The following is a 25,002-nucleotide window of genomic DNA, read 5'->3' on the forward strand; positions in this document are numbered from 1 at the left end:
CTGCTTTATTGTATCCATGAGACACTTCCCGTGCAATCTGGGGGCACTTTTGTTCTTTCCTCTTGTTGATTAACATTTTAGCATAAACATCAAGCTGTGTTTATCCACTGGAAAGTGAATTTCCGGTTTGGTTTCCCTAGGGGGCACTTCTGACTACTTCTCCTGCCTATCCAGTATTCACAGTGTCCTTTTCATCAGATACAGGCAGCTGAAAGAGTAAGAGAAGTCCTTGGTAGATCTGTGTCCACATAAATTCATGACTTAAACTCTACAACACACTAGTAAGCTCTCTGAGGGAGAGGCCAGAGCTGTTTATTCCTAGCTATAGAAAGGATTAAAACACACAGTTGTTGACTAAATGAATGAACCAAGACACAGAAAGAAGTCATTAAAGTTTGTTTTGCTCTTCTCTGAAGCTTCTCTCTGTAGTCAAGTAAAATAGTTCAGCTCTCAATAGGTGGAGTAACAATTTGGGAAGGTACCAGTTTTGTGAGCAATACTCATTTCAGCCGTATTCCTTAAGCAGGTACTGTATAAACATATCTCTGTTTGGACCATGTCCTCTCTCTCTCCTTAGTACATAAGCCATCTCATATAACTGGTTTACTAAGGTGACTGTGAGCACCTGAATTCACTGCCTCAAGCTCAAGCCTCCTCAGTACTAGCCTCAATGACCAGAAAGGAAGTAGATCTAATCTAGCAGTTCTTTTTGGCTGCAAAAGTCCCTTTGGAAGGGGCTAGAATGGAGGGATGCCACATTATTGGTATCCATTATTTCAGCATGATATATGAGGGTTCTACAGAGGGTGTGCTAATCCCAACCCACTGTATTCGCCTGAAGGCCAATTAAGAGCACTTCTATTGAATCTACATTGGGCCAATCTTGATAACAGGTTTATATAACAAAAATGATGTATCTCAAGTTGTTTCCCAAACTTCTCTAATGGTTCCCTCTTCCAAAATCTCTTATGCTAAACAAATTGGCATGGTCTTTCATTTTACCACACATACAGAGGAACATTATCTTTTTTAGGGTAACCAACCTGGTGATTATCCCATTATCTTGCCTAATTCTGGACAGTCAGCACTCTTAGTTGGGGCTGTATGCCACTAAGAATGAGATTTTAATGCTGGGATGTGCCATTAAACAGACCCACATGGGCGAAATAGGGAATAAGAGAATGTCTAAGCAGTAGACATTGGTAGAATTCAAAAAAGTATACAGATGGAGTTTGATCATTGGTGGAGGACCAGGTAGACAGACAGCACATTAAATATGGGATATAGTAATTGACAACACTCCATCTAGTAGCCAATTCAGTCTTGGAATATCATGGACTAGTTACTACAATCCAAGGCAAGACCAGCTGGGTTTTGGGCATGAGGCAGGGAAGAGGACAAAATAGAGAGTACAGAAACAAGATCTTGTCCCTGGACAGCACCATCATGATTGCACAGCAATGTACTGTTGGTTCTTCAACTTCTTTCTGCTCTAAACAAGGCTGGTCCCAGAGACTAGGGTTCACTCAAATCTATGGATCGTTTTCTAAAATATGCTTCACAGATCATCTACATCTGGATCACCCAGGGTACTTGCTAAAATGTAGGTTGCTAGGTCCATTCTCAGATGGAAAGAACATTGTGAGTGAAGATTCCAAGGAAACTGCATTTTAAAATGAGGTTCCAAAGGAATTCACAATTTGAGAGCCATTGCTATGGGCAGTGCAAATGTGGTCTCATGAGGAATGGTTAGCAAGTACTGAAGGGGCAGAGCCTGGAACACAGTGGATCATTTCAAAAATCAAGGGCTATTTAAAAATAATCATTTCTTTCAGTTGAGCACCCGGCACCAAATACTGTAATTATGTAATAAATATAGTAAGGCAAAATGTTCCTTAAAGATTACTAAAGAAGAAAAAATATCCTAATCCCATACAAATAACAAATATATATTGAGTGCCTACTATATATAAAGTGGTAATATAGAACTTCAGAAAAGTAATAATGTGCTACAGGCTTCAAGTTACTTATTGGATTGTTCTCCCTTACTCTTTTCCTTCTCACTATTGATTCTTCCTTTAGGTGGAATGCTCATAAATCATGAATCAGTTAAATTTTAGGAGTCTAAGACAGGATTCTACCTCAGTCTTATCTTGCTATTTGACAAACAGCAAAAGTGAATTTTGCTTCCACATTTTTCAGTAAGATATTTTTGGTCTGTGTGTGTGTGTGTGTGTGTGTGTGTGTGTGTGTAGTTACAGTTCTAAAATAACACACAAATATTTACAAATAAGGCAACACACAAATATTTTACCAGGACCAGAGTCAATTTACAGAAGGGGGCAGTCCAACTCAGTTGCAAAGTCCAGCTCATATGGTCAATGGACCAGAGCAGAGGTGGAGATGGAAGACCAAGTTCAAGAGGCTAGCAGTTAAACTCTAGGCAGCAAGATGGATTCCACTGTTTTGTTTCCCAATTAGACTATTCCTTAGCTCTGCAGCCATGGCAGTATCCATGAATGACTTTAGGGCAGCCACAGCAGCTATGAACAAGAAGGCATCCTTCTCTGTTCACTGGCAGTAGAGTATTCATTCCAGTCACTGAAAGAGAAACAGATTTTCCACATCCTTCTGACCCCAATTCTCAAAAAGCTTGCTTTTTGCTTAGTTAAACCAACTTTGCCAGTTTGTAGGGAAAAACTTGGTGCAGAGATGAGAGACTACATTCAATTTTGCATTGAAGTCCATTTTTATGAGTTACACTATTGATCCATCTGCCTATGACCCTAGACAGAAGAAATGCATATGAGTGAAATAATTTTCTATTTTTTATTGAATAGTTTAAACATTCTGTCAATAGAGATGTGAAAATAAACATATGGGATTTTGCCTGTCTGTAGAAATCTATAGTCACCTCTCTCCCATCCACCTTACCAAATGTGGAAACACATTTAAATTGGCCTATTCTTAAACACTGAAGACACATAATATCAGCTAGGCAGAAAGCAACAATACAACACTCAAATATAATCTGGGGAGTTAAGTCCAAAAGGCTCAAAAAATCTAAGAAAAATTTCTCAGACTTAACAAACACTTCCTGATGTTTTGGAACTGGATAGAGGTGGTGTTTGTACAACACTGTAAATGTAGTAAATGCCACTCAATTGTTCACTTTAAAATGGTTAATTTTATGTTGTATGAATTTCATCACAATTAAAAATACTTTCTGAACTATTGAGCTCTTTAGAACTAGGAATTTAAATGTAAAAAGACTCTCTACTTCTTAAAATCTCATTTTCCTTCTTTACATGCTGCTATAGCTACATCTAAGCCACTGCTTTCAAAGGCTTAGAGATAACATTTTCCCTCTTCTCAATTGATTTTTTTTCCTTTCCATTGGGCAAATATTGATTTCTCTCCACTCTGCTCATCATGTGCAGTTAGCTGTGCCTGGGCTTGCAACTGAGAATCTTTGGGGTCTGAGTCTACGGCATGCAGTTTGTATTGTACCAAACAGAATACAGGAATAAGTATTCTTGAAGGTGTTGATGAGCTCAGTGTGTCCTTGACTTTACTCTGTGGTGGGATGTCAGGAAAGACAGGTGAGGATAGAGTATTTGGGGTTATGGATGCCATGCTTTGCTGGGCATGAGGCAGCTGCTCCCTGGACTGCTGCTTATGAGCCATTGCTCATGGGAGAACTGTAAAGGAAAAGAGATCTTCACTCATCCTCCTCCACAAACTGGGGCTATAACAAGATGAAGCATATACTCTTTAAATGCCCTATTCCCCCAACCCAGTCACCGGAGCAAGGCAGGTGGGCCTATTTCTCTCTTTCTATAAGCTTCTATTTATTACAATAAAATTTTATGATTTTATGCATAATTTTCCTTCATATATGATCTCATTTGACACTCAAGCATCTGTGAAGTAGGGAGAGACACCAAGGCTCCCAGACCTCAGCAGGCTTGCCCAAGGCCATGTTTCCCAGAAGACATGGTAGTACCAGCATTTGAATATGGGGCTTTAAATTCAATATCCCCATTGTTTCTACTTCATCAAGTTCTTGTACTACTTCCCCTTCTGAGAGTATCTTAGAGCAGCTCATTTGATTGTGATACCTCTTGTAGCCAGTACCCTTGGCAGGGCTACCATGTATGAATGTGCAGGCTGTGCACTGCACAACTCCAGGGGGCACTGTGCACAAGGGCTATGGCATGTTCAGTGTTATAGCCCTGGGTGTTGGTATTCTTTCTACCTGATTTATTCTTTTGGGTGGGAGAACAATGGTGGTTGTGATGTCTTCCCTGGAGCTCATGGTCAGTGTTAAGAACTCTACAGTGGAGTGAGACCACCTGAACCCCGCCAAAGAGCCAGTAACACCTTATTCACAACTTAACATTATTTTCTCAATGATTTGGAAGTCAAGAAGCACCTATACATCTATTTAAATTTGTAACACAAACATAGGATACTTTATTTAGAAGTAAATTACAACTCAATTACTCAAACTTTAAGTTTCTCACGTCACAAGTAGAAAGAGGAAATGGAGAAATGGGGATGTGATGGTTAATTCTGTGTGTCGACATGACTGGACCACAGGATGCCCAGATATTTCACTTAACATGATTTCTGGTTGGGTATGTGATGTTGTTACTGGATGAGATTAGCACTTGAATTGGTAGACTGAGTAAAGCAGATGGCCCTCCCCAACTGCGTATGTATCATCCAATCCATTGAGGGCCTGAAGAGAACCAAAAGACAGAGTAAAGGAAAATTTGTTCTCTCTGCCTGACTGTTGAGCTGAGATATTGATCTTCTGCTCTTGGACTGGGACTTATTCCATTGGCACTGCTGTTTCTTTGGCTTTTGCAGTTGGACTGGAATTTATACCACCAGCTTCCCTAGGTCTCCAGTCTGCAGATGGCAGGTTGTCGGGCTTGTCAGACTCCACAGTTGCATGAGCCAATGCCTTATAATAAATCATCTACATATATTTGATTGACTTTGTTGCTCTGGAGAACTCTAATACAGGGAGAGATGGGAAAATGATATATAAATTGCAAAATAATGACAAGTGACTAAAACATTCCCTGTTAAAATAATGTCCATATTAAAGGTAATCTAGATAAGGTCTTTAAAAAAGGTCATATTTTTGGCACCAATAGACATGAGGGTAATATTTTTGGAAAACTATTCATTTCTCAGTTATTACAGATACATGCTTGTATGCAGGGTTGCCAAGAATGAATGTTAGCAGATATATCTAGCACATTAAGCATTTTTCATTGCAAAACATTCAATTATCCAGATATCCATGATGGTTCTGATGGTCGATAATAATTTGATATTTACTGGCATTTCTCTATGGGCAAAAAAAAAAAAAATCAATTTCCCACAATGTGTATACAGTGAGCCTGTGTTTAACGTATTACAAATATGAGTCTCTGAAATAGGATATATCAACAAAGGGATACATTCATGGGTACAAATACTTAATCTAATGTGCAGATAAAGAAAGAATATTTTGAGGTTAGTAGAAGGCAAGGCATTAGGAGTGACGTAAGCAGATTGTTTTGTCTCTTTGAGTTTCAGCTTTCATATTTGTTAACAGAGATAAAACTGTTCCCTTGTATATTTATCTGGCCACATACCTCCTCTGGTGCATCATGAGAGTCAAACAGGTGAGGGTGAAAGCACTCTGAAATGTAAAGCACTTGGCAATACATAAAGTATCACTATAGAAATACAGTTTATAGAGAAACACATATATATGGCATACTGATACATACATACACAGAACAGAAAAAAATGCTGAGAGGTATAGCTGGATAGATAGAAGAATGAAGTATTTCTTGATTGGAAAGACAGAGGCCAGAAGGGAGGAAAAAATGCACAAGTAGTTGCTTATAGGTGGTATGAAGGTAAGAAAATGTGTGGTCAGATAAGTACAAACTTATCAATGTTCCAGGGGTGGAGAAAAAGAGCTTTAAAATAATTATGCTGGGTTAACTGCACTAGCTAGTTGGAACCCCAGCAACAGATGTACAGAGTCACCTTTATAGAGAATACAGGCATTATTTTAAGGGCAGGCGGCAATCCACATGTAAAACAGAAGTTTACAAAAATGAAGCTGTTTGTATTATAATCAGTGTGTTCATAGCTATCTTTGCAGGAATTGAGTTACTTAAATTCGGTTTCTCTATAAAGGAAGGCCAGCATTGCTATGGACTAACTTGTGTCTCCTCAAAATTCGTATGTTGAAGCCCTAACTACCCATGTCACTGTGTTGAAGATGGGGCTTTTAAGGAGGTGATTAAGGTTAAATAAGGTCATAAGAATAGAGCCCTAAACTAACAGAACTGGTGCCCTTACTGGAAGACAGACACCAGAGCTCTCTCTGCCAAGCGAGGACACAGAGAGAAGATGGCCCCTATTCTAGTCTGAAACAGACAGCCCTCACTGGAACCTGACCATGCTGGCACCCTTATCTTAAACTTCCAGTTAGACTGTGAAAAAAATATTTTTGTTGTTTAATCTACACAGTCCACAGTATTTTGTCCTTGCCACCTGAACTGACTAATACAAGCATACAGATGAACAAAATGAATGTGATATTGTCAACATAAGGTCTGCTGTGTTTGGCACTGATCGTAAAATGAGGCAGTCAAGTCATAGATTAGATAATTTACCAATTTCATCTAACATACAGCAGAATAACTAAACTGATGCTTCAATCATGTTTCTTTGAGAGCTAACAATTCTCAGCTTTCTCAAAATCACATTATAGTTTTACCTTTCTTGAAACCTACATTTGTGGTTTAATTATAGTTATTAAATTTACACACATAATCTCACTCCTGAACTCCTTATATTAATAATAATTCTGCTACTTTCTACTTATTGCAAGATGCTTTTGCCTGCAAGGAAGTTTCATTACTTGGAAAACACTGAACACAACCATTATTCTTTAGAAATATTAGAACAAAGGGAACAGTCATAAGGGTGAAAGAGCTGCCTAACAGAGCCGCATGGAATGGAGCCATTCTGGAGTTTGCTGTTAACTTACGTTACTTCCAAAGTACAGATTACAATCCTAACCCTGGCAGTTGCCTCACAAAATTGAGAACTGTGAAATGTGTAAGGATTACTGGAATTCTAAAATGCTAGAGAAAGAATTCATCGGGAAAATGAATACAAATGGAGCCGAGTTTTCAGAGGGGTAGTGGAGACAGAGTTTGGGACATATTAAAAATGAGATGTCAAATTAGCCGGGCATGGTGGTATGCACCTATAATCCCAGCTACTCGGGAGGCTGAGGCAGGGGAATTCCTTGAGTCTGGGAGGCGGAGGTTGCAATGAGCTGAGATCCCACTAGTGTACTCCAGCCTGGGTGCCAGAGCGAGACTCTGTCTCCAAAGAAAAAAAGAAAAAAAAAAAATGTGACATGTCTGTGTTATTCAAGTGGTGCTGTCCATGAAGAATTAGAGATGTGTGGATCTGTGGGCCAAAAGATTAAGCTGGCTGAAATAGTAGTCCTGGCAGTTATCAAGGATTCATTCAGTCAATACTTATTGAATACTTAACCTTTTAGGGTGATCAGCTCTTTCTGTGTGCTCAGGACCGTCCTAGTTTGAGCACTCAAAGTCCCAGGAATGGCCTCCACCCCAGTCCCAGATAAGCCAGGACAGTTGGTCATGCTAAGACAGTCATGGTTCCTGCTCCTTTTGTGTCTTTTTTCTTTCTTTCTTTTTGTTTTTTTGTTTTTGAGACAGAGTCTAGTTCTGTCACCAGGCTGGACTGGCAGTGGCACAATCTCAGCTCACTGCAACCTCCACCTTCTGGGTTCAAGTGATTCTCTTGCCTCAGCCGCCTGAGTTGCTGGGACTACAGGTGCGTGCCACCACATCAGCTAATTTTTGTATTTTTAGTAGAGACAGGGTTTCACCATGTTGACCAGGATGGTCTTGATCTCTTGACCTCGTGATCCACCTGTCTCAGCCTCCCAAAGTGCTGAGATTATAGCTGTGAGCCATTGTGCCCAGCCTGTGCCTTTCTTCTAGGAGAGCAGTCAGATACCTGTATGGATTAGATAGTTTGAGGGGCAATTACAGAGTGGAAAGAGGGTGTAGCAGAGGATCACCAACCTTTAGCATGGCCACAGAAGCAGAGGGAGGAAGAATGGAAAAGTGTCACTGAAGTCAACAGAGAAGAGAATAATACTCAAAACATTTATACAGAGCTGTTATAGAGCAATGCAACAATGGACAAAGGACATGAATAGGTAATTCATATATGCAAAAAGATAAATGTAACTACGAAAAATAATAATGCTCACCCTTTTAACAACCATAGAACTGCAAATGAAAGCGCAAATGTGATAAGATCTTTTTGCTTATTAAACTGATAGAGGAAAATAATGAGCACACCTATGGTTTCTAGTCAACTAGGAAACAGGCACTCTCAGACAGAGAGCCAATAAAAATGAATATAACATTTTGAAGACATAGTTTGGCAGTTCACTTTTAGAAATTCATCCTATTTGCAGAAAGATTTGTGTGCAAAGAAGTTCAACAATTTTTAGCTTATGTCTTGGCCTTATTCTGTAAGAGATGTTTGATTTACCAGCGTTAATATAAACAAGAAAACTGACAGTAAAATTTCCCAAGATGATGAATTCCCAGAATGCATGGTACATGAGTCTGCTCTAAGTTTTCATTTTTCTAATTCTGAGAAACTAAAAAACAGAGAAACAAAGAATAAACAACCCAGTTTGACAGCTCAACATTTTGTCATATTTTCAAGTGGTTTTTTAAAAATTAGTAGACTATTGAGAAGTGTCTGTTTATATCCTTTGCCCACTTTTTGATGGGGTTTTTTTTTCTTGTACGTTTGTTTAAGTTCTTTGTAGATTCTGTATATTAGCCCTTTGTCAGATGGATAGATTGCAAAAATTTCCTCCCATTCTGTAGGTTGTCTGTTCACTCTGATGATAGTTTCTTTTGCTGTGTAGAAGCACTTTAGTTTAATTAGATGCCATTTGTCAAGTTTGGCTTTTGTTGCCATTGCTCTTGGTGTTTTAGATGTTAAGTCTTTGCCCATGCCTATGTCCTGAATGGTATTGCCTGGGTTTTCTTCTAGGATTTTTATGGTCCTAGGTCTTATGTTTAAGTCTTTAATCCATCTTGAGTTAAATTTTGTATAAGGTGTAAGGAACGGGTCCCGTTTCAGTCTTCTGCATATGGCTAGCCAGTTTTCCCAACACCATTTATTAAATAGGGAATATTTTATCCACTGCTTGTTTTTGTCAGATTTGTCACAGATCAGATGGTTGTAGATGTGTGGTGTTATTTCTGGCCTCTGTTCTGTTCTATTGGTCTATATATCTGTTTTGGTACCAGTACCATGCTGTTTTGGTTACCGTAGCCTTGTAGTATATTTTGAAGTCAGGTAGCATGATGCCTCCAGCTTTCTTCTTATGCAGCCAATAGACATGATAAAAAGCTCATCATCACTGGTCATTAGAGAAATGCAAATCAAAACCACAATGAGATACTGTCTCACACCAATTAGAATTGTGATCATTAAAAAGTCAGAAAACAACAGATGCTGGAGAGGATGTGGAGAAATGGAAACACTTTTACACTGTTGGTGGGAATGTAAATTAGCTCAATCATTGTGGAAGACAGTGTGGCAATTCCTCAAGGATCTAGAACCAGAAATATTTGACCCAGCAATCCCATTACAGGGATTTATAACCCAAAGGGTTATAAATCATTCTACTATAAAGACACATGCACATGTATGTTTATTGTGGCACTGTTCAAAATAGCAAAGACCTGGAACCAACCCAAATGCCCGTCAATGATAGACTGGATAAAGAAAATGTGGCACATATACACCATGGAATACTATGCAGCCATAAAAAAGGGATGAGTTCATGTCCTTTGCAGGGACATGGATGAAGCTGGAAACCATCATTCTCAACAAACTAACACAGGAACAGAAAACCAAACACTGCATGTTCTCACTCATAAGTAGGAGTTGAACAGTGAGAACACATGGACACAGGGAGGGGAACATCACACACCTGGGCCTGTCAGGGGCTGGGGGACTAGGGGAGGGATAGCATTAGAAGAAATATGTCATGTAGATGACTGGTTGATGGGTGTAGCAAACCACCATGGCATGTATATACCTATGTAACAAACCTGCATGTTCTGCACATGTACCCCAGAAATTAAAGTGTACATATATATAGACTATTTTTTGGGAACAGTTTTAGACTTAAAGAAAAATTGAGTGGATAGTACAGTCAAAATTAAGTGGAGAGTACACTCTAGTTTTCCCTATTTTTAGCATCTTACATTAGTATGGTATATTTGTTACAATCAATGAACTGATATTGGTACATTTTGATGAACTAAAGCCCATAGTTTATTCAGATTTCCTTAATTTATACTTACTATCTTTTTCCTGCTTCAGGATTCCCTCTAGGGTACCATATTACACTACTTTTGATTTATCTTGAGGTTCTCTTTGGCTGTGACATTTTCTCAGGCTTTAGTTGCTTTTGATGACCTTGACCATAAAGAACAGTGTGGTCACATATTATGTAGGATACACCGCTACTGGAATTTACCTGATACTTTTCTCATTATTAAACTGGAATTATGGATTTTTGGGAGAAAGATCACAGAATTTAGTGCCATTTTCATGATATCGAGGGTATTTACCATCAACATAGTTTATGAGTGTTGACACTGACCTTGAGCACCTGGCTAACACAGTGTTGCATTTCTCCACTTTCAAGTTATTCCTCTCCCTTCATTTTCATACTGTACTCGTTAGAAGGAAATCATTATGTGTAGCCCACATTTAAGGGGTAAGAGTTATGCCCCCCTCTTTTAGGGGAGATTATCTACATCATTACATAATCTACATAATTTGAAATTATTCTGCATAGAAGACTTGTTTCTTCTTCCTTGTTTATTAATTTATTCAATAGTTTATTTATATTAGTATGGACTTATTGATACTTATTTATATTTTGGGTTATAGTCCAATACTACTTTATTTTATTGCTCAAGGTTTTCCAGCTTTGGCCATTGCGAGCTTTCATTGGGTTCCTGGGCCCTTTGACTTACCACCCTTCCATCCTTTTGTTAAAGAACTCCTTACTTCTTGGTACTACAAGATACTCCAGTCCCGGAATAATCCATTTCTCTAAGGAATCCTTATTCCTTTTATTAGAGAATGTTATTAGAGATCAAGATCTGGGTGCTAGATGTTGTTGTTGCTAATTTGCTGTCATTTCTTTTAAGTCCTCTCTATTGACGGAGCAAAGAATTATATGTGTGTATACTAACCTGTGTATATACATATATCCATAAATATTTCTATCTCTGCTGTTTATTAAATTATTAATCTTAATCTATATTAAGTTAATCATGAGTTCTCATAAGCAAATATCTCAAACTTTGACTCATTACCATGGCTCATTCTAACCTCCTCCTGTTGCTGATCTGTACATTCAACTCCACCAGTGAGAAATCTGAATCCTGCCATCTGCCAATTACTTAATTGTTCAATTCCAGGATACATATATAGTCATATGAGAATTGTTAGTCTCCTCCTTGTGGGAAATGATTTAATCAACAAGAGCACTGTATTTATTTACAGTTCCTTTTGCCTTCAGGCCTCCAGACTCCCTTATTTCCAATAGATCTTTTTAAAATAAAGGAAATATAACATAACATAAAGTTGAATTCCCTTTTGACCTGCAAATCCAGGCTGATTCCTCTCCTCCTTCCCAAAATGCAACTATTTTTATACATTTGTTATATACCCCATTTGTCTATTAGCAAATTCCATATATACAAATATATGCTATATGTTTTTTATTTTAAAATTTACACACATTATATGAGACATACTCTGTACTTTTAAAATTCATTTTTTTGCAATGGTTCTATGTAGATAAGTTGAAATCCAATCTATTCTTTTGTATAACTGTGATATTCCATCCCAAGAATGTTCCACATTTTTGCCATCAATTTTTTTTACTGATGAATATTTAGATTCTCCCAATGTCTTTTTTGCTTTTATAAATATTACCATACCAATGATCCCATCATTAAGCCAGCAATTTTTTTCCTTTTTAAAAAAAATTTAAGAGAAATATATTCTAAATGTTATTTTTTATTTCAATAGGTTTTTGGGGAACAGGTGGTATTGGCTAAGTTCTAGTATTGGTATTGAATAAGTTCTTTAGTGGTGATTTCTGAGATTTCTGCACCCATCACCTGAGCAGTGTACACTGTACCCAATGTGTGGACTTTTATCCTTCATCCCCTCCCCCCCTTTCCCCCGAGTTCCTCAAGTCCATTGTATCATTCTTATGCCTTTGCATCCTCATAGCTTAGCTCCCACTTATGAGAACATATGATGTTTGGTTTTGCATTTCTGAGTTACTTCACTTATGATAATGGTCTCCAACTCCACCCAGGTGGCCGCAAATTCCATTATTTTGTTCCTTTTTATGGCTTAGTATTCTATATATATCTCTCACATTTTTATCCACTTGTTGATTGATGGGCATTTGGCCTCATTCCATATTTTTGCAATTGCAAATTGTGCTGCTATAAACATGTGTGTGCGAGTATCTTTTTCGAATAATGTCTTCTTTTCCTCGGGTAGATACCCAAGAATGGGATTGCTGGGTCAAATGTTGGATCTACTTTTAGTTCCTTAGGGAATCTCCACACTGTTTTCCATAGTGGTTGTACTAGTTTACATTCCCACCAGCAGTGTAAAAGTGTTCCCTTTTCACCACATCCACACCAACATCTATTATTTTTTGGGTTTTTGATTCCGGCCATTCTTAAAGCCAGCAAATATTAAGGGCATTACATGAGTGGAAATGACACCAATTTATATTTATATATTTTATGTACATATATAAAGGCATATAAATATTTTTATTTTAAAAATATATATAAGTTCCATGCTCAGACCTGATTTCTCACTCCATACTTAAAAGCCTGGACTCCAGTCCTGTTTCGGCGCCTGTGGATCCTAGTTCTCACAGCTGCTGTCCAGCTGGCTCGGTCCCTATGCCGGCCTGGATACACTGCACAATGCCTGGCCCACAACAGGCTCTCACTTCTTTTGCTGCCTTGTTGGGGGCCAGCCCTAGTCAGTGTGTCTAAGGGTTCTTTCAAGGCTGCCTGTGTGTGTACAGATCCTGCTGAGGCTTTTCAGCCATGCTTGGAAAGCCTTACAAAAAAGCTGAGTTGCTCATAACATCCTGCTGATCTGGCGTTTCAAGGGAAGTTTCTTCTTTTTAACTGAGGACACAACAGACAGGCCTAGGAGGAAGGCTGGCCTGTGCACCATGGGCCTGAGAGGTTGACGGAGGGAAAGCTGGCTCAGTAAGTGTTGTTTAAATGGTGACACCAGCGTCATTAATGGGTATCAATTCTGAAGACCTGGGTTTATGAAGTGTTCTCTTCAGTATGTGCTTAATCCTTAATTGGACTTTCACATTTATAAATTCTGGATATTGAGTATCTTTTGCTCTTTTTTTTTGTTTTGTTTTGTTTTGTTTTTTTGAGACGGAGTATTGCTCTGTCGCCCAGGCTGGAGTGCAGTGGCCAGATCTCAGCTCACTGCAAGCTCCGCCTCCCGGGTTCACGCCATTCTCCTGCCTCAGCCTCCCGAGTAGCTGGGACTACAGGTGCCCGCCACCTCGCCCGGCTATTTTTTTTTGTATTTTTAGTAGAGACGGGGTTTCACCGTGTTAGCCAGGATGGTCTCCATTTCCTGACCTCTTGATCCGCCCATCTTGGCCTCCCAAAGTGCTGGGATTACAGGCGTGAGCCACCGCGCCCAGCCTCTTTTGCCTATTTTAAAGTAATGATTTATTTACCTGGCATCACCAGCTTCTCCACATGAGAAAGGGGAATATGAACGAATTCTAGACCATTCACTCATTTGATCTTTAGAACCACATTGTGATACACTACTTCCACTTTAAAGCAAAGAGATCTGAGAGTGAGAGAGGTCAAGTAACTTGTAGAGGAATCTGACCCCAGGTCTCCTCAAACTTCGAAGTTTATGCTATTTCTCCCATACATGCTTTTTTCAGGGATATTTCCAAATAGCCCTTTTATCCCTTTCAACTCTTTAAAGCAAATTTCAATTGAAAACAAATACCTAAATTGCCTTTTATACTTTCATTTCATCCCAATATATGTCTTAAATAAAGGACATTGAATGTAGTTTAACTTTTATTAATATGGAGGCACCAACAGTGGGTCAGAGCAGCAGCTCTCTGCTCTGTGACCTCAGCCAAGTTACTTAACCCCTTTGTGCTCCAGTGTGCTCTCTTATCTGTAAAATATAGAATCCAACAATTTCAATTTCAGTGGATTTCCCTGTGGATTAACGACATTAATATAAGTAAAGAAATTGGAATGGTAACTGACACATAAATGCTCTATAAAGGCTAACACTCTTATTATTGATGAATTAATCAATAATCCATCACTGTATAATCTGTTGATCAAATTCTTTTTTTTTTTTGAGACGGAGTCTCGCTCTGTCGCCCGGGCTGGAGTGCAGTGGCCGGATCTCAGCTCACTGAAAGCTCTGCCTCCCGAGTTCACGCCATTCTCCTGCCTCAGCCTCCCAAGTAGCTGGGACTACAGGCGCCTGCCACCTTGCCCGGCTAGTTCTTTTGTATTTTTTAGTAGAGACAGGGTTTCACGGTGTTAGCCAGGATGGTCTCGATCTCCCGACCTCGTGATCCGCGCGTCTCAGCCTCCCAAAGTGCTGGGATTACAGGCTTGAGCCACCGCGCCCGGCCTCAAATTCTTTTATACTTTTTTGGTTCTCCAAATGTCAGGCTATAAGATGCGATTTTTCCTGCTGTCACTGTACCCACTTCTAGCACTCTTCCTTTACTAGATCAAATGTGGAATGAGAAACTAGGCAAGCCAGCTTTTATAGAAGTGTACATTAAGTAAGTCTGAATGATATTCAACAAGGTAAGATTCATGGCTTTAGCAGAGTCTTGTTACAGCGACTTCTGAAGCAAAAAGGTAATTTATCTTTGTTTATTTCTGGGTGTTGGGTTTTTTTTTTCTTTTTTTTTTTTTTCAGGGCTGGCTGAGGCCACTTAAAGCTGATCTCTAGATGAAGAGGGTGTACTTCTCTATGATGTGAAGAAGTCTAGTGTAGGCGGTAGTGATTTTTAAAAAGAGCTTATTGTGAAAACTTTCACACATGCTCAAAAGTACAGATAATAGCATAACAAGCCCCTGGATACCTATTACCCAGTTTTACCAACTATCAACACTTTGATAATCCTCTTTCAGAATCCTATCATTTGATCACAGAAATTCCTTCATCATGAATTTTTTTTTTTTTTTTTTTTTTTTTTTTTTTTTTTTTTTTTTGAGACGGAGTCTCGCTCTGCCGCCCAGGCTGGAGTGCAGTGGCCAGATCTCGGCTCACTGCAAGCTCCACATCCCGGGTTCACGCCATTCTCCTGCCTCAGCCTCCCGAGTATCTGGGACTACAGGCGCCCGCCACCTCGCCCGGCTAGTTTTTTGTATTTTTTAGTAGAGACGGGGTTTCACCGTGTCAGCCAGGATGGTCTCGATCTCCTGACCTCATGATCCGCCCGTCTCGGCCTCCCAAAGTGCTGGGATTACAGGCTTGAGCCACCGCGCCCGGCCCATCATGAATTTTTAAAATAAAAGTTTTAATGTAATCCTAATGATACTATTACATTCAGCAGAATTAAGGATAATTTCTTTTTTTCTTTTTTCTTTTATTATACTTTAAGTTCTAGGGTACATGTGCAGAATGTGCAGTTTTGTTACATAGGTATACACGTGCCATGGTGGTTTGCTGCACCCATCCACCTATCACCTACATTAGGTATTTCTCCTAATGCTATCCCTCCCCTAGCAACCCACCCCCTGACAGGCCATGGTGTGTGATGTTCCCTTCTCTGTGTCCATGTGTTCTCATTGTTCAATTCCCACTTATGAGTGAGAACATGCAGTGTTTGGTTTTCTGTTCTTGTGATAGTTTGCTGAGAATGATGGTTTCCAGCTTCATCCATGTCTCTGCAAAGGACATGAACTCATCCTTTTTTATGACTGCATAATATTCCATGGTGTATATGTGCACATTTTCTTTATCCAGTCTATCATTGATGGGCATTTGGGTTGGTTCCAAGTCTTTGCTATTGTGAATACTACCACAATAAACGTATGTATGCATGTGTCTTTATAGTAGAATTATTTATAATCCTTTGGGTATATAACCAGTAATGGGATTGCTGGGTCAAATGGTATTTCTAGTTCTAGGTCCTTGAGGAATTGCCACACTGTCTTCCACAATGATTGAACTAATTTACACTCTCACAAACAGTGTAAAAGCATTCCTATTTCTTCATATCCTCTCCAGCATCTGTTGTTTTCTGACTTTTAATGATCACAATTCTAACTGGTGTGAGATGGTATCTCATTGTGGTTTTGATTTGCATTTCTCTAATGACCAGTGATGATGAGCATTTTTCCATATGTCTGTTGGCTGTATAAATGTCTTCTTTTGAGAAGTGTCTGTTCACATCCTTTGCCTACTTTTTGATGGGATTGTTTGCTTCTTTCTTGTACATTTGTTTAAGTTCTTTGTAGATTCTGGATATTAGCTCTTTGTCAGATGGATAGACTGCAAAAATTTTCTCCCATTCTGTAGGCTGCCTGTTCACTCTGATAACAGTTTCTTTTGCTGTACAGAAGCTCTTTAATTTCATTAGATCCAATTTGTCAATTTTGGCTTTTGTTGCCATTGCTTTTGGTGTTTTAGACATGAAGTATTTGCCCATGCCTGTGTCCTGAATGGTATTGCCCAGGTTTTCTTCTAGGATTTTTATGGTCCTAGGTCTTACATTTATGTCTTTGATCCATTTTTTCATAAGGTGTAAGGAAGGGGTCCAGTTTCAGTTTTCTGCATATGGCTAGCCAGTTTTCCCAACACTATTCATTAAATAGGGAAATCTTTTCCCCATTGCTTGTTTGTGTCAGGTTTGTCAAAGATCAGATTGTTGTAGATGTGTGGTGTTATTTCTGAGGCCTCTGTTCCATTCTATTGGTCTATATATCTGTTTTGGTACTAGTACGATGCTGTTTTGGTTACTATAGCCTTGTAGTATATTTTGAAGTCAGGTAGCATGATGCCTCCAGCTTTATTCTTCTTTCCCAGGATTGTCTTGGCTATATGGCCTCTATTTTGGTTCCACATGAAGTTTAAAGTAGTTTTTTGCAATGCTGTGAAGAAAGCCATTGGTAGCTTGATGGGGATAGCACTGTATCTATAAATTACTTTGGGCAGTATGGCCATTTTCATGATACTGATTCTTCATACCTATGAGCATGGAATGTTTTTCCATTTGTTTGTATCCTCTCTTATTTTCTTGAGCAGTGGTTTGTAGTTCTCCTGGAAGAGGTCCTTCACATCCCTTGTAAGTTGTATTTGTAGGTATTTTACTATCTTAGTAGCAATTGTGAATGGGAGTTCACTCATGATTTGGTTGTTTGTCTGTTATTGGTGTATAGGAATGCTTGTGATTTTTGCACATTGATTTTATATCCTGAGATTTGCTAAAGTTGCTTATTGGCTTAAGGAGATTTTGGGCTGAGACAATGGGGTTTTCTAAATAAACAATCATGTCATCTGCAAACAGAGACAATTTGACTTCCTCTGTTCCTATTTGAATACCCTTTATTTCTTTCTCTTGCCTGATTGCCCTGGCCAGAACTTCCAATACTATGTTGAATAGGAGTGGTGAGAGACAGCATACTTGTTTTGTGCCCATTTTCAAAGGGAATGCTTCCCCTTCAGTATGATACTGGCTGTGGGTTTGTCATAAATATCTCTTACTTTTTTGAGATATGTTCCATCGATACCTAGTTTATTGAGAGTTTTTAGCATGAATGAGTGTTGAATTTTCTTGAAGGCCTTTTTTTGCATCTACTGAGATAATCATGTGGTTTTTGTCATTTGTTCTGTTTATATGATGGATTATGTTTATTGAGTTGCATATGTTGAACCAGCCTTACATCCCAGGTATGAAGCCGACCTGATTGTGGTGGATAAGCTTTTTGATGTGCTGCTCGATTTGGTTTGCCAGTATTTTATTGAGGATTTTTGCATCAATGTTCATCAGAGATACTGGCCCTAAATTTTCTTTCTTTGTTGTGTCTCTGCCAGGTTTTGGTATCAGGATGATGCTGGCCTCATAAAATGAGTTAGGGAGGATTCCCTCTTTTTCTTTTGTTTGGAATAGTTTCAGAAGGAATGTTAACAGCTCCTCTGTACATTCCTGAACTGAATCTAAAAGTGCTTCAAATCCCACAAACTGCACATGACTTGAAGCCTATCTCTTTTATGCCATAGACTATAAAAATAGCTAAGTCTGCCCACAGAAATGTTTCACAAATGTGAACCCCATTTTTGCAGTGTATGGTTTGCAGAAATAAGTAGAGTCACTGCTCTCTGCTATCAAAGATGATCTATGAATTACAGCTTTGTCCTAGAGAGGATTTGAGCTTTAAATCAGGTCTAATGATGCTTCATGCAAGTGAGCATGGGAGAAAGAAAAATGCAGGCAAAACTCATCTTTTTGTCAGGAACCCACTCCTCAGAAATCATCTCCACTGGGGAAACTGGATCTGACTCCTAGGAGTTTGTTTCCCCTGTACTAGGAGCACCAGTGTTCTTATAGTTGGGTAGTTTCCCTGGGGCCCCTAGATCTTTGCACATGTGGCTGCTTTAATTATTCTGAACCCTTCATGTTCACCTGAGCTAAATTAAGTATTCAAAAACCTATTAAAACACTCTCTCTTATTGTTCCCTTGACCCATATCGCTAGGTAAAAATGACCTTTTTAAAATTTGTTTTCTTATTTATCATGTTCCTTTCCTTTTCTACTATAAACTACCAGAATGAAGGGTCCTTGTCTGTCTCACTCATCACTGTATTCTCATGCCTAGAACAGTACCTGGTACATAATAAGGGCACAATAAATATTTGTTGGATGAAGAGAGGGCAGCTCATGAGAGTGGCATGCTGTGGGCTTAGAAATTTTCTCCATACCTTTTCTTCTAGTAGACTTTGTTTTTGGTGACTCCACAAAAAGATTAGAAAGAAATGAGCTGCCTAAGTCTCTCTCAGGGAGTTAATTACTAGGGTTGGGATCTCTTAGTTATCAAAAATCCTTGAAACATTCAAAGCACGGTTGTCTATGCTATGAAAAATGGTGCATCAAGCATAAAAACTAGATTTTATATAGCAAAAGCTGACAAAAGACAATAGTGATAGTCAAAATAAAATCTTAGACTTGGTAGAGACTTCAGGGAGAATGTAGTTTCCTCATTTCAGAGATGTTCAGAGATAAGATCAGCCAGGGCTAGAACTTATTAGCATTTCTAATCCCAGCCTGATCTTTCTACTTTACACACATAAATGCCTTCTTCATATGAGAAATTCAAAATAAGAATTCAATTCACCAACAGATAAAAATTCTAGATATGGGGGAAGTACACTGCATTTAAATAATATTACAGAAGACAATGTCTGATGAAAATGAATCAACATTGTCTTCTTCCCTATAATACCTCTGTGATTATCCATTTGATTAACAGCACACAATGTAATTCAGTGCTTCAACATCTAATTTTCATAAATCACCATGTTTGTTGCTGGGGAAGATATAAAGAAAAGGAAAAAACAGTGTTCCTGATCTCAGACACATAGAAGTAACCACAACGGAAGGCAGTGCTATAATGAAAGTGTAAAATAGGTACTATTTTAGTGGGTTTTGTGCCGCTATAAAAGAATATCTGAGACTGAGCAATTTATAAAGAAAATAAATTTATTTCTCACAGTTCTGGAGGCTGAGAAGTCCACGGACATGACAGCAGCATCTCCTCAGCACCTGGTGTGACCCTTCTTGCTGTGTCATAACATGGCATAAGGGCAAGTTAGCACACAGAACAGAGAGAGAAACTGAGGCTGAACTTATCCTTTTTATTGGGAATCTACTCCTGAAATAACAAATCCACTCCCAAGGTAATGGTGCTAATCAATTTATGATTAATGAATTAATCACCTCTTAAAAGTCCCAGCTCTTAATATCATCACAATGGCAATTAAATTTCAGCATGAATTTTCGAGGGTCCACTCAAACCATAGCAGGTACACAGAATTGGGTATCATTGATCTGCACTGGAACACAGAGGAAGGTTTTTCACTGAGGACAATTTCAACAGGAGGAGAAAAGACACTGCAGATGGGAAAATAGCAAGGGCAGAAGTTCAGAGGTCTGAAGAAGGGCATGGATGTTCAAAGAACTAGAAAGGTGTGCAGAAGATACTTGTTCCAGAAAAGAAAATAGAAGGCCTCAAGGTGGACGGTAGAAGACCTTCAGGCTTATATTAATATTTTTTTCTAATTCTTTTTGGAGATCACTGAGTTTTTGGGTAGGGGACTAACATAATCACACATGTCTTTTAATGAAATAATTCTGGCATAAAATTCTGGGAAGAAAGCAGCTGCAGCTGGAGGGATCAATGAGCAGCCCAGGTTAGAGAAGATGAGGTTCTGAACCTGGGAAGTACCCAAAGCAATGGAATACAGTCATAGATGGAAGACAATGTGTGAGTCTGTAAACCACACAGGGATAGGGAGGAATCAAAAGTACAAGAGAAAGAGTTAACTGGCAGAGAAGATCCTAGGGCAGTGAAGATCAAGGTGGTATCTCTGGAGAGCACTTTTTCTTGTTAAGCCAGTTGGCAAACTGGGCCACATGGAGGTAGGAGATCTTCTCAGGTGGAGATGGGTAGGCACACCCAGGGGGCTCATGGAGGCTGTCCTCTGTTTCTCAATAAGAGGGAAATAAGATCTCTGGCCAAGGAGGAAACAGAGCACAGATAAGTTTAGGGACTGGATAAGTGAAAAACAGCTATACAAAACTGACATTATAAGCTGTTCCAGGAGACATGGCCCTTAATTTAACAAGTAGTTTATTGATACTTACATTACCGATATCTGTTTTTGAAAACAACTGTTATGATCACTTGTTCTGTTTGTACAAAATGTCTTGTACAAAATGACTATACAACTTCAATAAATAGCACAGGTCACTGAAGAATCCTCAATAATCCTGCTTTCCAAGTGCTGTGGTTTGGATATGGTTTGTTTGGCCCTCCCATGTCTTGTGTTGAAAGGTATTCCTTTATTGTAACACAAATGGATTAAGATATCAACTAAGTCTGTTTCACTTGACGTTTAAACATAACTGTAAGAACCACAACAAAACAATATAACTATTGTTCTTTAAGGAAAGACCATCTGGCTTTTCCAATTCTCATTTCAAGAAATGCAAATTGATTGACATGAAACACACACACTTTCCATTTTGTTTGTAATGCAGTAATGGTCAAAATAAAAGCAAAATTCCCCATCACAGCTTCCATAAAATGCCTATTTGTCAGTTACTCATCAAGAGTAGGCACATAGGGAAATTAGTTACAAAGCTGAAATGAAATGAAATGTTTGAGAATTCTTAGCTGGCTTTCTGAACATGGGCAAGAATCAGGTACATTTTTATATTGAAAATGGTCCTTCTAAGTGAATTGATGATGAGGGGGAACTCTGTGTCATTGAAGGGAGGAAATATATGCCACCACTCCAGTTTTCTGACTACAGATGGGCAAGTCCTCTTCACTGAAGGCTGGTTAACAGCTACAGGCAAATGGAAAAATCCATGCTGAATGAGCCTGATGCCCTCAAACACAACTCACAAAGGGAATTTCTCTTTATTTTCCCACTGGAAGGATTGCTGGGGAAATTGACCTGTTAGCTCTGAGCTTCTTCATTACTTAAGATATATAGGACAGATAGCAACACACTTGGAGACTAATACTAGGAATATTAGAATGGATGGGAAGGCAAACTAATGGTAAGGGATTTTAAAAGAGGCAATTTACTCATGCGTATCTGTTTAGAGTCTGTTGATTTCCAAAGTTGCCGAAGCTTCCAGTTTTGAGATGGTTGGGGATACAGAGTCTATAATCTTAACTCCAGTTACTTGCTACTTACTGATTTAGAAAATATGGGAGACAGAAAAGAAGTGTCCAAAAGTTTCAGAAAGGAAAACCCGGTCTAGTGATACTCAAACCTGAGCATGCATCAGAATCACCTGGTGAGCTTGTTAAAAGACCGGGCCTCTCCCTAGAATTTTTGATTCTTTAGTTCTGGGATGGGGCCAGGAAATCTGCATTTCTAAGCAACTCCTAGGTGATTAGATGCCACTGGTATAGGACTATATCTGAAGAAGCAGCATAAAGTTACAATCCCAAGTAAAAGCATAGAGTTTAGGCCTTAAAGAAAGACTTACAGAAATTAAGTTTGTTCTGGAGAAAGAGGATAAAAAGGAAAACTATGTTTTTTACCCCAAAAGATTGAGTCAGAGGTCACTTCACATCAACAATAGGAAGAATTGAAGAAAGAGGTCTTAAGTGGGAAACAGAGCTATTTTAAAGCCAGGAATAAGAGAAATAGTGGGCCACCAGGTGAAATGAGGGATTTTTCAACTGAGTGATCTCAAAGAGAAATCCTTCATCATTTTAATTCAAAAGTAGTAACTTTAAGATATGTAGCTACTAAAATAAGTGCATTTGAAAGAAGTCAAAAAATTCTTTTAAAAATACTTATCTTAACCAAGATGTTTGAAATTAAAAATAATATAAACTGGGGTTAAGCTGAATCCAGGCCTGTTCCTACTGTATTTTTGGAGCCAGAAGATGGCCAGAGAGGCTTAATAAGTGAGGTCCTTTGCCTCAGCCACCCATGAAATGAAAATGTGATTGGCCCTGCTGGTGTGACAAACTCCTTATCTAGATTTTTCTTTTCTTTTTTTTTTTTTTTTTGAGATGGAGTCTCGCTCTGTCGCCCAGGCTGGAGTGCAGTGGCTGGATCTCAGCTCACTGCAAGCTCCGCCTCCCGGGTTCATGCCATTCTCCCGCCTCAGCCTCCCCAGTAGGTGGGACTACAGGCGCCCGCCACCTCACCCGGCTAGTTTTTTGTATTTTTTAGTAGAGACGGGGTTTCACCGTGTTAGCCAGGATGGTCTCGATCTCCTGACCTTGTGATCCGCCCGTCTCGGCCTCCCAAAGTGCTGGGATTACAGGCTTGAGCCACCGCGCCCGGCTAGATTTTTCTTGAGGGAGTTGGGTGGGAAAATTACAAAGCCATAAGCATTGACTTTCATATGTGGACTTCATCTGCAATGTCTCTAAATGTGCAATTAAAGACACAAGCCGCCATTTAAAAAGAGCATTAAATATGTTCCTTTCACAATTCAGTATTATAAAATTTGTACCTTTCTTGACGAACTGTCATGCTTCCTTTTTATCATATGATAAAAAATGTGAAATTTACTATGTTCCACTTTTTGTCATGGCAGCCAGGAAATCTCATGTTATGTCTTCTGTTCACATCTGGCATTTTCCCTTGAAGGCATTTCTGATATAGTTGCTTCTCCCTAGCTCCTTATTTCTTAGTCAGCATTCATTTTTGTCTCTTTTAATGTGGGGGGGAAAAAAGAAAAGCAAAGGCAAAACTAAAAACTTACTGTTTCTTTTAATGTAAGTTTCTGTCAAATTCTTTTTGGTATAGATATGATTACATATAATGAATTAAAAAAATATAACCCTGTTTAGTCACAAATATTTGCAAAGCATGTAAGAGTCTTTTTATAAAGATAGGGCTGACCCTAAGGCAGGATGTCCTTTTTAGGGGCCAAAGGTTGTGGCAAAGAACATAGGCTTTGAATGCAGACCTCTGGGATTTGAAACCTGTGCCTGCCATATTGGTTGGTGATCCTGGATAAGTTATCTATTTTTTAAAACTGTTACTTTCAGTTCTGGGATACATGTGCTGAATGTGCAGGTTACATAGGTATACATGTGACACGGCTTGCTGCACCTATCAACCCGGCATGTAGGTTTTAAGCTCTGCATGCATTAGGTATTTGTCTTAATGCTCTCCCTCCCCTTTCTCCCCACCCCCCCGACAGGCCCCAGTGTATGATGTTCCCCTCCCTGTGTCCATGTGTTCTCATTGTTCAGCTCCCACTTACAACTGAGAACATGCAGTGTTTGGTTTTCTGTTCCTGTGTTAGTTTGCTGAGGATGATGGTTTCCAGCTTCATCCATGTCCCTGCAAAGGACATGAACTCATTTTTTTTTTTTATTATACTTTAAGTTCTAGGGTACATGTGCACAACATGCAGGTTTGTTACATATGTATACATGTGCCATGTTGGTGTGCTGCACCCATTAACTCGTCATTTACATTAGGTATATCTCCTAATGCTATCCCTCCTCCCACCCCCTCCCCACAAGAGGACTCGGTGTGTGATGTTCCCCTTCCTGTGTCCAAGTGATCTCATTGTTCAATTTCCACCTATGAGTGAGAACATGCAGTATTTGGTTTTCTGTTCTTGTGATAGTTTGCTGAGGATGATGGTTTCCAGCTGCATCCATGTCCCTGCAAAGGACATGAACTCGTTCTTTTTTATGGCTGCATAGTATTCCATGGTGTATATGTGCCACATTTTCTTTATGACTCTGGACAAGTTATTTAACCCCTCTAGGCCTTGGGCCTTGGTAAAATGGCCTTAACTGAAGTACCAGCCTCCAAAGAATCCAGTGAGGATTAATTGATGTTTTGAATAGAGTGCTTTGAACAATGCCTGACCATGGTAAGTATTTGTTAAATGTTATCTATTTTAATTAAAAGCTGTGGTGATGAAACTGTGCAACTCACTTGGTTGTGGAGTTAAATGGTGCCGCTTCAATGTCAATGCATGTTTCTGGGCAATGAGAGATCTGTTTTCAATCTAGAGTTGATTGGGAAGAT

The 25,002-nt window shown here is 39.1% G+C and overlaps 1 protein-coding gene across 1 annotated transcript in view; it reads right to left on the reverse strand.

Moving 5' to 3' along the window:
* The window catches only part of NWD2 (NACHT and WD repeat domain containing 2), a 196,344-nt gene that overhangs the window by 21,909 nt on the left and 149,433 nt on the right, over window positions 1–25,002 (reverse strand). The gene's annotated exons all lie outside the window — the stretch shown is intronic.

This window comes from Macaca thibetana, chromosome 5, assembly GCF_024542745.1.
Source record: "Macaca thibetana thibetana isolate TM-01 chromosome 5, ASM2454274v1, whole genome shotgun sequence".
Taxonomy (NCBI): domain Eukaryota; kingdom Metazoa; phylum Chordata; class Mammalia; order Primates; family Cercopithecidae; genus Macaca; species Macaca thibetana.